This window comes from Rissa tridactyla, chromosome 3, assembly GCF_028500815.1.
Source record: "Rissa tridactyla isolate bRisTri1 chromosome 3, bRisTri1.patW.cur.20221130, whole genome shotgun sequence".
Classification (NCBI taxonomy): domain Eukaryota; kingdom Metazoa; phylum Chordata; class Aves; order Charadriiformes; family Laridae; genus Rissa; species Rissa tridactyla.
The window spans coordinates 45,726,515-45,739,852 of NC_071468.1; the positions used below are offsets into that span (position 1 = coordinate 45,726,515).

The 13,338-nt window shown below is 41.4% G+C and overlaps 1 long non-coding RNA gene across 3 annotated transcripts in view; it reads left to right on the forward strand.

The window, feature by feature from the left end:
• Positions 1-13,117, forward strand: part of LOC128907653 (uncharacterized) — a 93,699-nt gene extending 80,582 nt beyond the window's left edge. Inside the window, exons 2-5 of one of the 3 annotated variants that reach the window (XR_008465684.1) lie at positions 4,080-4,151; positions 5,586-5,627; positions 6,992-7,048; positions 11,207-13,117. This is a non-coding gene — a long non-coding RNA (uncharacterized LOC128907653). Of the gene's footprint in view, positions 1-4,079; positions 4,160-5,585; positions 5,628-6,991; positions 7,049-11,206 lie in introns of all 3 variants that reach the window. The other 2 variants (XR_008465686.1, XR_008465685.1) reach the window with 2 other exon arrangements.
• The last annotated feature ends 221 nt before the right edge of the window (positions 13,118-13,338 follow it).

The window sequence follows — 13,338 nt, forward strand, 5'->3', positions numbered from 1 at the left end:
CTGCTCACGTGGGAGCACACCACAAATCCAACTGTCCAGATACCTTGTTGCCCATGGGCTGCAGGAGGCAGCCTGCTTCTTTAGCCCATCCTTTGAGCCATCCTGGGATGCTCAAAAGTAAAAATTCCAGGCTGCCAGTAGTTGTTCCCGCCTCACTTAGCTGGGATGTGCAAGTATGTATATATGCAGGCTGTATTTGTAATGGCACAACTCAGAAACATCTGTCTTGCATAAGTGAAATCTCCTGGGTACACTCCACTTTGCGCAAACCCTAGCCCCAAGAGTGGCTTTTGACATGGTGGCTACACTTCATTGTGGTTTCGCATCTGAAATGGTAGGACCAAGGACTCCTAAATCATGTCCTATTGTTGATATGTAAGTGTGCAGTGATCCAGATAACTAGTTTTATTGCTGGTTACATGAAACAATAACTTTCTGTATGATGGCCCCTGGTTAACCTGTGGTAAGGTGAAGGCAGGGGCACTAGACTAGAATGCACTGTTTATTCCGAAGTTGATTTAAGGCTAAAACGGGACCTAGATCCACCCAAACTGTGAAACTGTGGGGTCCCTCTGCAACAAATGTTTCATTTTATTGCCCATATCTAAAGCAGACTGCTTAAAAAAAAATATCTTGTTCCTGAATCCTGATTCCCCCTGGACATGAAGCAGTAGAGCCCTGGTAAAGACACAGGCAAAGTATAAACCCTGCAACTTCTCAGCTGCTGCAGCTCTCTCCCTCTAAATACACTTTAAATCTGAATCTCTGCTCCTAAACTCCAAGGAGCCTCATTTAATCCAGGGTTGCTTTAGAAGCCCCTACAGTTCAGGACGTGCCCATTATGTGCTGCACTGCTGCTCACCTGGAAGCTATTGAATGTCCCAAAAGAAAATTACAGCCATCTTACAGGGATGAGTCATCTCTAACAGCTGGGTGAGAGATGTTTTTCTAGTTGTACACAACTTTGAGGGTTAAAAAAAAACCCCAAACGAACACTTTTCTGTTCCATATAGGCCTGAAACCAAGTTCCTTCTATTTTTATGGGAAAAAATTGCAGAAAGAAAGAAAGATCCTCATTTAGCATAGCCAACAGTTCATTAATCAGCTCACATCAGGTGAAAAAGATTCAGCATTACTGGTCTCCCACATTCCAGAAAAGTGCTCTGACCACAGAAATATCAGGAATCTCCTGCATAATCTTCAATTTTTTTAATGCATAATGGAGCAACGCCAACCTGTGAAAGTGAGAGGCTGACTTTGGTAGGTAGTTAACAGCTTGGTGATTTATAGTACCTGCCTAGTACACAGGGGTCTTAAGTTCAGGTCTGTGAGAGCCCAGGACTTTAGGCTATTGTCAAGCCTAAGCCTCTTGGGTTTTGACCATAAATCACACCCTAGAGATGAAAAATCTTTCCTGACAAAAGTTCTGGCAATGCTGCTGTGTTTCACTGCAAAACACTTGTTTCAGCCACTTGCTACTTTCTGATAAAAAATCCCAAACATTTCATTCATTGAAGAACTTCATGAACTATCTCTAAATGTTTGGCGGCATTGAATCTTTCAAAGAGCTCAGAAAAATTAAATTAATTTTACTGTATTTTCGATTGCAAAGTCTTCTGGTAAGCTTCCAAAGACTTTTTTTTTTCAGGGTGGTCCATTTTACATAGCTTGGTAGTATCTGATATGCATCTTTTTGATATCTTAGCTCTTCAGAGGACTTTGGGACACCGGACCCTGGTGCACTGTGTAGTAAAAAGAAAGATGCATGAAAAACTTACATTATCATGTGTATGAAAAATGAGAGGAAATAGCCATTTTCACTCAGTTTTAGTAGAGCAAATTAAGAAAAATCTGCTAGAGTACTTGATGCCACAGAAGGGTTTGGGGCTAACTGATGACAAAGGATAATTTTGGTGGCATTACTGGATTCCACATGGGCAGATTAAAAATTGCCTGAACTGTAAAAGCAGAGAGGCTGTTCTAGTGTCTGCGGTGACCTCCGGCATAGCACAGAACCGGGATTCCCCTGCTGACCTGGTTGGGAAAGGAGAAGGTGGCCTGCTTTGCTTCTTTCTGGTGGCTACCATCTGTAAAGTGTAGCTCTTCTTGCTCCTAAGCAAGCTGCCCTGCTTGTTTTCTCACCTGCGACTTTCCCCCCGCCTTCAGAAGAGGGCTGCTCAGAGGGCTCCTGGGTGGGATTTCTCAGTTCTTAAACAAATGAGAAAGGTTGATGAATCTTTAACAAATCCTCCCCTTCAACTGTTTGTCAGGCTGAGGAGAGAAATAGCACTGGCAGTCCCACCCCAAGTGCTTTTACCTGAGGCAAGTCCTATCTCAGCTACTAACAGAGAAGCGGCATTTTTTATTTTGCCCAGGAGACTCACTTAACCCATTCGTGGCTGCTGGATGGGGCCCGTCGTCTGAGATTTCGGTTCCTGACTTCAGCAGATGGGTACAGAGCTGATGGAGGGCTACAAGACAACACTTGAACCTTACTTTTATGAATAAGCCTAGCAAGAAGATGACAAAAGCGTAAAGAGAATTTGATCTGTTTGTCTGCTTGTGGCTACTGTACCAATGGGGAGAAAATCAATTTAGACAGAATAGTAAGGATGCTACAGACAGACTGAATTAAAGAGCAAGAAAGCGTGGTCTTGGTGGTAATACTGTAAGTGCTGACCAGAAGCATGTTTCAAAAGGACTGTCTGCTCTCTGCATGCAGTGGATTCAAGGGGAGAGCGTTTCCTTCTCCCCGCACTGAGCCTGTCTCTGTGCTGAACAATCTCCATGTGGCGCAGAGATGGTGTGGTGCCTCAGCCCTGCATATGGAAAACCTGCACTTGGCATGTCTCAGACAGGAGCTTTAGCGCAGATGCTGTGTTGCCCCATGGTGTTGTGCTTTTGCTGGCTCTGGAGCTAGCTCAGGCGTCTCTGCTCCACACCTCTGTGCACAATGGAGATATTTCCTTGGAGTCAAAGGAAAATCCTTGGTGGACTGCAGCTTGCGTTGCACAGGGGGATTGCCTGCATGTGTGCATGGGTATATGACTGTTCTGTGTGTAACCCATCTGTTCTGTGCATTGAGATCAGGCCTGAAGTGTCATTTCTGTGCCATTGGTCTCTCCCTGGGTTTGAGAAAGAGTGAGCTCACTAGCTTACATATTTTTTATCTTTGCTTAAATATCCTTAAAATAAATCTTTTACTTAACTATCTTTACTTAAAATTCCAGTGTTCATGACTGGAGTCAGCATTTTTAGTTAGTTTTCTACTTGGGAAGCACTGATAAAACATGAACAAGGGCATAAGGATCCTTTTACTCTCTGAGTACCAGCTAGCAGAGCTAGGCTTTGTTTGTGAGCTTCTGAAGTAGCCACGGACACAAGAGAGATGAGTACACTTTAATGTTGCTCCTCTCAAGTGTCACCTTGGGGTGACTTCTTACTTATAAAACTGCTTGGGGTTCTCTCAAGCTAAGATCGCTCCCAGGCAACACTTTTGATCAGGCGTGACAGTGAAGTACATCCACCGAGGCATAACGTTATATGTGTCCTGCACAATAAATCGCAGTCGGATACAGGGACGATCCACAGCAAATCACTGCGGGCTGTCACACAGCGCTGCCGGCTGTCCCACAGGCATCCTGTGGCAGCCAGAATGGGCTAGTGGCCTTCTCCAGTGCCAGCTGCCAAACCGGGGCACAAGTTTCAAAGGCAAAAAGAGCAGCTTCTGAAATGCTGGTTACGTTTTGTCTGTCTGGTGGACTTCCATTTATTTCTTAACACTTCAGGGAGACACAGCTTTGCTTTGCTTTTCCCCGCCCATTGCTGGCTGTCTATTACTGCCTGGTGTGAACATTTTCAGTACTCTCTCCTTCCTCGTGCCAAGGACAGTAACGGGGGAAGGGGGAACAGACTTATGCTGGTGGCAGTCTCTCAGTGCCTCTGCTTCTTTGCAGAATGGGGAAATGGTGCTTCCTTTTTTCTTTTTTATTTTTGCCATCTTTTGCCACATCGCGTTGAATTGCCACTCTGTGCTGGGAAAAAAATAGACTCATCATAATTTTCCCTTTTACCACCAGTAGGTTGTAATACGGCAGTGTAAAAGCCTGAACCCATTTCCAAGCTGATGGGAAAAGGAGTGTACTGACAAGGTAGGATGGTGTGTACTGAGCACAAATAAAGGTTGATGTACAGTTTAAACAGTATATTTAAACAGGAGGTTCTGTCTGAACATCAGGACTTTTTTACTGTGAGGGTGACCGAGCTCTGGCACAGGTTGCCCAGGGAGGTTGTGGAGTCTCCATCCTTGGAGATAGTCAAAAGCCATCTGAATGTGATCCTGGGTAACCGGCTCTAGGTGACTTCAGCAGGGGGGTTGGATGAGGTGACCTCCAGAGGTCCCTTCCAATCCGAACCCTTCTGTGATCCTGTGATTATGGAATGTAGGCCGTTGTAGCCATAATTTTGTCAGGTCATAAGGGAGATAAGGTTTGTGAGTGGAGTAGTGTTATTTTTAATTGACTGATAAAGTTGTTAGAAAAAAAATGGACAGACTTTTGGACACGTACTTTCATCACCTTCTGTGTGCCTAAAATCTTGGTTATAATTATAAATATGGTAGCTGTTTTAATAAAGTATATTGGCTTTATCAACAAATTTTGGGGGGCTTAGTATAATCACATGCATAAAATACAGATCCTGAAAGCTCTCAGATCTAAGGATAAAGGTATCCAATTCCCTTACAGCTTATGAACATGAGCCATGACCAGCACATGTGCACCCAGACCAGGGTGACCTCTCCCTGGTACCAATAGCTTCTTTTTCCAAAGGAAAGCCCTCAATATTCAGCTATGGAAATAGAAAGTCCCAAGGAAACAGAGAAAAAAGGGAAGTTCCTTGCCCGTTTGAGTCAGTTTATTTGACAGTTGCTTCCAGTTAATATAGTCTGTTATGCTAAGATATGAATGGTCTGAAGGAGTAGGGAAATTTTCAGCAGAAATACTGGATTACGCTTTTTGAATTAGCTAAGTAGATTCCCCACAACACACACGTGCCAGAAAGATACTCTACTGAATATTATGAGTTACAAGCATGAAGAAGTTGGAAAATCTAAGCAAACAAGATGCTCAGTCATCAATCCTACTGAATATGTAGGAAAGGGCTACATTGCAACTTCCAGGTCAGTGCTGCTGGAAATTGGATCTCCGCTTCCTCAGCCTTACCGTTTAGTCCCATACCTATCTGATGTATTTCTGACACATTTCCGCAATGTTAAATAGCGCCTCCTCTCAAATATGACCAGTTTGCCAGAAACTGATGCCCTCCTCCAGATGAAGCTGTGACTTGGTGCCAAAAAAAGATTGACTTGAGGGAAATGTACCCAGAGATGGAGAGGTGCGTAAGACAGGAAAAAAAGGAAAAGGTAGAGAGGCCATTTCATAGCTTGCAGATTGACTTTAATGACATTTTCATTAACAGTTCTTGCTGCTAAATGCCATGGGTTTCTCCCTTTAGAGCTGTCTGCATTAATAATCAGTGACTCCATTGGGAAGTGATTTACATAAAACACGTTTCTGTTGTTACAGACAGGAGCTCTGTGCTGGGCCAGAGAGAGAAGGAGAAGGAAGGTAAGTGCACTCTGTAAATGAAAGGCAGTTTCCTACATTGGGCCATGAGCATCCATGAAAAATCTCCTTCCCCTACGCCACCACCCTTGCCCAAAATGTTTCCCAGCTCAGAGTCCATACTGCATTGAGTCGAATGTTTTTACGTACATCTGGCACAGAGTATTGTGGTGGAAAGGCCAGGATCAGCTGATGCATTGCAGACAAGCTGTAGACAGAAGTAAACTCAGCTTCCCCTGAAAGGCCTTTTCTGCATGTTTTGTATCACTTCTGCAGTGCAAAGCAGCCAGGGACTCTGATCACAGCCTTCTGCATTGCTCCAGCTTTAAGTGTCACAGAAATAGGTTCATATATTGTGGTCTGTCAAGTTCCAGACAGACACCAATGTGAAAACATGACAAATAGAGAACAAAAAATGAAATGCCACTTTTTTCCAACTTCATAAAAAGACATTTATTTAATTTCTTCCTAAATATGACTGGGACTTTACATTATGGCTTTTTCTCTAAGCTGGACACAAGGCAGCCTGGACCATTTGTTGCTAAGTCATCCCCTGCGTGCTTTTTTCTTATAGATGAAATGATTTATGTTGACTCATAACTAAAGAGATGTACAGCTTCTTAGCTTCTTTCCCCAGTGTTGCAATAATTTAACAGGAAACATACTGCTGATAGTGTGCTCTCAAAGTGTATTTCAGTTAAAGCAGATAACCAGGTGAGATCTCAGTTAAGTTGAGCTTTGTAAGCGTTACTGATCCAAGCTGGCCAATGCACGCTTTCCTAGAGGGAAACAGTGACCTCCAAAATGGCTCAGGTCTCGTATCTAAGCCACCTATTTTAAGATGAGATTAATTGTTTTCTGAAGGTTCTTATCTCCTGTTGACTACGGAGAAAGGTATGGGTGACTTAGAGTAGATTTGAAGAATTTCAAAGGCTATCTTAGTAGTTTGAGGGATTTTTGCAAGAGATGACGGAATGATTTGGAAATGGAAATAAAGCTGCCATGAGTTTAGTTTAATTTTATATTTTCATTTATGTTTCATTTATACATATAAATAAAAGATATACACTTAGCACATTTTAAAGTGAAACAAAGTTAAGGTTGTCCATAAGGAATCCTTGAAAAGGCAAAAATAATCATCTCTTGCCTGTGGTGGACATTTATGCCATTGAAATTATGTTGTAGATACAGCTGAGAACTTTGATTTCTGAAAAATAACGTCTCAGACCACTGGGAAGTTACTTATAGGAAAATAAGGCATCATTTGTACATAATTAAGTAAACCTTTTCTGTTTCTCACATCTCCATGGAAATAGATCTGTTGTTCAGCTCATTAGAAATAAACATTTTGCTGGTACTTCCAACAGGAGGACTAGCCTGACAATGCCACTAAGAATCAGAGAAGAAATCAAAGACTTTGGAAGGTAAGCACTTTTACTTCATGAACACTTGTTAATTTGATAGTTGGAAATTAAGGGCTGTGGATGAAAATTTACACCGGCACCTGGATTCGTCTCACAGAAAGTGCCAGTAAAAATTCAGTTCATGCTTTTTAATTGATAGATTCAGAGTAGTAAGGGAAGGCACTCTTGTGTTCTTGGTCGTGATGTCTTCTGTGAAACTACATGCAGACCAAAGTGATTTGTCCATGTTGGTTTATTTTATATCCTTTCAGCAGAATTAATTATAAAAGCTGCAATTCAAATTGTTTCACATTTTGCCTTCCTTTTCTTTATGGAATTTCTATGTCAGCTAAAAACATCAAAATCTAAAAAGTAAAGTATCCCTGAATTTCCTGGGGGATTGTGCAGATCAGCGTTTCTGGGAAGTTGACTGAAATGTAACTGTAAGGTTTTGATTCTTTAAATAGCCTTGATGAAATGCTAAAAGTTCTTCTGTATCGTATTGGTAACAAAGCGGGAAGATTAGAAGTGAGGTTTGGCTTCAGCAAATCATATTGTTGTCTTTTAAATTAGTTCTGCTGTGGGAATGGTGCCTGTAGTTTGCTTAATCTGTTAAACCTTTGTTTGTAAATTGATATTTTGGACAATGATGAATATAAATAATTTACACCTCCAGTTTTCCTGTTGTATGTTCGCTGAGCTGGATTTGCAAAGGCATCAAGCCAGGATGTAATTCCTGTCTTTATTAGGTTATGAAACAGAATCTAGCCAGAAGATATAATGTTCTTAAGCTGTAACATCAGCAGCAACAGACAGACCTTAATGCTGCTGGACCTAATGGAATTAGATTTCATGTATGCTTAATGAATGCAAATGCCACTTAATTTTTACAGCTTGAGTTGTAATACATTGCATGTGACACATCTGCTACTGAAAAAAATATTCAAATATGTGATTCTTACACCCAGTGTCCAATTTCAGCAATGTAAAATGTATCCTCTTAGGGAGGAGGGACTGGAGAAGCATGCCAGCAATATTACTGCATAATTTAAAGCAGCCACCAAAGAGAAATGTTAAAATATGCACCAGGCAATTACGAGCATTGTGTATGTTTTTATTCTCCTTTGCTGCTGTTCAACAAGGAGTAGTAAAGAGATTGAGAGCAAGTGGCAACCATAGCAACGAGGAATTTTCGCTTTAACCTGGTGCTGTGTAACTTCGGGCAGAGAAACACATTTCAGGATACTTTGTCAAGTGTTGATTCTTCCAGAAGATAGGTGTGGCACTTTCAGTTCTGCCTCTCAGGCACTGGTCCCGTAGAGATACATGAGAGCCAATTCAGCGCAAGCCCAAGCAGAAGCGATTACAATCTGACTACGCCAGAGCTGGTCACGGTACTTGCTCAGCGGTGGTCCCTTGGGTTTGTTAATTATCAGAGATAATAAGTCCCATTCTGCTGTCTGTGGGAGAGAAGGGAAAGAGATGTGATGTGGAAGACGGTTTCTATCCCTTACCAGTCCCCGGCTCCATCCAGCTGTGGCTGTGGGAAGTCCCAAGCAGAGCTTTGCCCCTCTGACTTGGTCACAACCACTGCCCTGCTCTGGGGCATACAAAGGGCCCCCTCAAGCACAGCTCCTCAGGAGTGGTAATTACCAGAGTGACTGTGTCCTTAGACTTTTGTTTGTCCTTCCTGGCACATCCATTTTGCTTGCAGACAGCTAGGTGGGCATTGACACTGCAAGCAAGTCAGTGAAAACTCAAGGGGAGTATGGTTGGTATACAGAACTCAATGATGTATGCAAAGAGCCCAGAAAAAGCTATTCAGTTGATGAAGGACTGTTTTTTTTTCAAAGACAGTCTGGTGTTTAGTCACTGTGCGTTTTACAAAATAGAGTGGGCATGCATAATATTCAAGATTATGGCAGACGCAGTAGCCATGAGGAGGTCTGCCTACTGATCACAAACTAAGCTGTGCGAAGTCAGAAGGATCTGGGACTCTCACAGCTAGACACCAAAATGAAACGTCCATTGCTTCTGGTGACAAAGAGTTAATTTGCACAGTTAATTCTGAAATGAAAACAGCAGCAAGATGACAGGACAAAAAATGTTATGCAATCTAAAAGATGAGATTGCAGAGAACATGTTAGAAACAACTCTCATTAAATGTCAGTTTTTTCTAACTCTGTTGGAGGCAATCCTTTTACTTTTTAGTCTAAGACGGGACTGTTCTACACACTGACTAAGAGCAGGCTGAGGGCTTTTTATTTTTATTTGATGGGCCAGAAACATCCTCCAGAAGAGGTACTGAGGTATTTAAGCCTCTTACTTTAATATTCTTGTTTTCCTTAACCTTTTCTCGTGGTCACCTTAGGAAGACACTTTGCATGCCACAGGTCTGCAGATCCCAGGCTGAAAGCCACTACATGATGAGGTGCCTCTTCAAAGTCCCTTAGCCTGGCATTAATTCCTGCCATTGAATAAGCAGTTCCATGCTCCCAGGGGTGGCTGGAGACCTTAGTAACAAAGGGACTCCCTCATTTTCACAAGTAATTTGCCAATTGCTTTTTTCCAGACATGTAGAGTTGGGGATAGGTCCCAGAAACGATGCATGTAAAGTACACATCTGACTATTTCATCTAATACTCCTTTGAAGGTTACTTATCACGAGATGCTGTGATAGCACATAGATCTCCTCCACCTCATTACACCTTAATTTGGGATCCTGAGACTATAAAATTGTTTCGTAAATTAACTGGAAATAGCTATGGCTGACTCTGCTTCCCGGAGGGGGAAACCTATTGCCTTTTGGCAAGACATATGAAGTTAACTATGATCAAGGCAGCACATTCTTAAATACTTTATCTCTGTATGTGCAACTGCTGTATCAAGTTACAACAGTAGCAAGTAGAAAAAAAGCATTGCCATCGCACTTAAGAGTATAGATGTTTAGAAAGGAATGAATTAAGTGAGGCAGAAATCTAGGATCTGCTACTTTCATTTTTTTCAGTAATACCATCTTCTTGGACAGCCTGGGATAAAAAAAGCAGAAGCTGGGTAATATTATTTGAACAAATTTTGCAGCACCTATTGCACGTAGATAGCCTTTGTATCGTGCAGATTGTTTTCCTCCACACACATATTTTGTTTCTTGCATTGGAGCACTTAAAGCATATCCAGCAGAGTTATACATCTGCATAAATATTTTATAACTCTAATTGGGTAGCCTACACCATACTTTGACCCTTGGGCATGTATTGCAAATAAATGTGCATACCACCCGTATATGAAATGTTAAGGTGATCAGGGAATGTGTGAGATTGCCTGAAGCATCAATTTAAAGCAGCAGCTCTACTTGTGCTGCTTCAAAATCAGAAGAAAAATATGTTCTTGTTTTATAATTAAAGAGAGATACTGTTCAATGATTTCACATTCTTGGTTAAATTAAGATGAAAATCATCAACTTCTCATTGTCACTTCCATTATAAACACCTGTCCTTCAGGGAATCTTTCACATGTGAAAGAATCTCATCTTTAGAAATGTGACAAAATAAGAAAAAGGTTTGGGGCATAGAATATGCCCCAAATATCATTTTGGTGCTTAGCAAAAGCGTTGTTAATCATGTATTTAATCTGTCTTGAAAAGAGGTGAACTATAATTATAGCTCCTAGAAATACATACTGTAGGATTTCTGTCTTTTATTTTCTGCTAAATATAACTTTTCATCTAAAAAAAAAAAAAGCTGGCTATTTTTATTTTGAAAAAGCTGCCTCTAAATGTGTATCAGTAGACTCTCTTCTTCCTGAATCATTGATAAATTGAAATACTAATGTTGAGAAAGAAAAATCTCATCTTTGCACTTCCTGTCCACATCCATCTTCAATGCAGAAAATCTGAGGTCATTCTTGTAGGTGGACAATAAGACCAGGATTTCCATCCTGTGGAAAATTCCGATACTTCTAATTTTTCTTCCTGATGGCTTTGAATGAAAAGTTGAGACAGTTTGGGAATGATCCAAACTTTCCAGTCTCACATTTACTCATAATGCTTCTTAACCGAAATGAAGTGCTTCTTTTATTATTTTTTTTTTCTTTTTATCGTTAATGTGTCTAGAAGACTGAGAATCTGAGTCCTGTGGGACATTTACTTCCAGCTTCCCTGGTTTTGATTTTTCTCTCCAGGTTGAGTGTCTTGAATGGACTGAACCCGTTTGGCCACACCACCGTCACGCGCTGACCATCTACGTGTAAGGTTTCAGCCGAAGGGGCAGCCTGAGAAACTGTCCTCTTGGGAAAGCTTATGTTATGCTGAAGCCTCGTGTGTAGCACTGCAGCAGTTCAAGTGGACGCAGCTTAGTGCTGAACTGACACACCACAAATCCATCTGACACGTTTCTATTCAGGCTGACATGATTCAAAGGCATTTCATTTCTGTGTTCTAATGAAAAAGTGAAAAATTACTTTTACCCACAGAAATTTTGACTTCACGAAGAGCTGCATTTCCAGTTATAGAGACAAAGACATTTTTCCTGAACAGCATAAATCAAAGTTGTTTTCCTGTTTACAAACATCCCAGCCTTGCCTACTGGATAGAAAAAGCAGAGGGTGTCCTCCTGTGTTTCAGTGTAACTGCTCGCCCTCAGCTGTCCTTCTTAGCCTGGTTGAGGGTTATGGCAAAGGACCCACCTTAAAAAATAATAATACTCACTTTTTGCTTTTTGAAAAGAAGAAAACATATGTGAAGAGTGGTATGTGATTCTTTAACATCTCAGATAATCTAGGCCAAGCCCTTGGCCTTCTGCTTGCGTATCTTCCCCTTCAATCTGTCGTAGTGCCTGGGGCCATTACCAAAATGAAGACGACAGGCACTTCCCGTGGGACCCTTCTTGCTGAACATGAAACTCTCCAGTCTCTGTGAGCTGAGCTGATCACCCTGCACGCCTGTTATCGTTATGGGAAGAAATAAGCCCTTTTATGGCTCAGTTCATTTGCCCTTTCCAGGCACCCATACTGAGACACGAGCATCGTGTCCTACAAGTGTCTGTCCGCTTCCTTGTCTGTGCAGAGACTCAAGGCAGCTATCGCAGGGGTAAAGGTCTGTGTTTTGTCAAATCTGTCAAAGAGCCTGTGAAGATATCTCCTAACTCCAGACATAAGGAAGTATGTCAAGTATTTTAAAATTGGTAACAATCCATCACTACAACTGCTTCACTGAAATTGGCTTGTTACTTGTTATGCGTTGTTACATTGACATTGTTATACTCCTGATGACATACTCTTAGCCTGAAAAATGTTAATAACTGTGAATAAGTGAGTCTCAGATCCAGGAACCATCACCTTATGAAAGTAAAACATTTGCCTTCAACTTCAACAGAGTTCTGCTTTTTGTAGTAAGACTAGCTGGATATATGAGGCTACCACCCAATACACTGGTGCACCCATAAGTAGTTTTGGCAAATGTCTGCTTTTTAAGTGGCCTGGCCTGTTTTACAGAGAGGCATCCAAGACCCATCAGAGCTCTTGCACACGTATACATAAATCTGAGAAGGTGCAACTATAATGAGTTATCTATCTGAGATGATTGTTATGATTTCTAATTTGCTTCTGAAGGTGGATCCCTCAATAGGAGCTCAGAGCTAAGTTATATGGACTGAGGGGTTTCGAGGTTTTTGAACACACAAATGAACTTAGCAAGTAAGGAAATGTTCTTCTGTCCCTGGCAGATAATTGACTTTAAAATGAAGCAGAAGGAGAGAGGGGTTGGATATGGAGTCTCCTGGGATAGTTGGCAGAAACTTTTTAAGCTAGTAAACTGCCTTCTTTTCTTCACTGGAAGAAACAAGATTTGGGAAACAATTTAGCAATTTGCAAGCATCTAGCATCATTTGAGATGCTCTAAAAGTATTCTACTTAGCTTCCTACCTCCCTCTCCAGCAGGCAATGGCCTCCCAGAAGTCCTGTGTCAGATGTGGCTTGGATATCCTAGGAGATCCTAAATGGTACTAGGTGTGTTGAATATACTTTACGTCTCACCCCAAAAGAAAAAATCCAAAGCTCACTGCTTGAGCCAAATATAGCAATGTAGCACCCATGGGATGCTCCTTTTAAGTATTTGCCATCTTGCATAATATCTGTAATTTTTTCCTGTATTAAAAAAACACTAAATGCAAATGGGATTTCAGTGAATTTTTATACATATGAATTCTAAATCAAATATTCTGAGTGCACCAAATGTGCAATCTTTGCCTGAGAATGACAAATGCACAAGGAAACATCAGGTTTTCTGGGCCAGAGGAAGAGGGCAGGCAAACCTC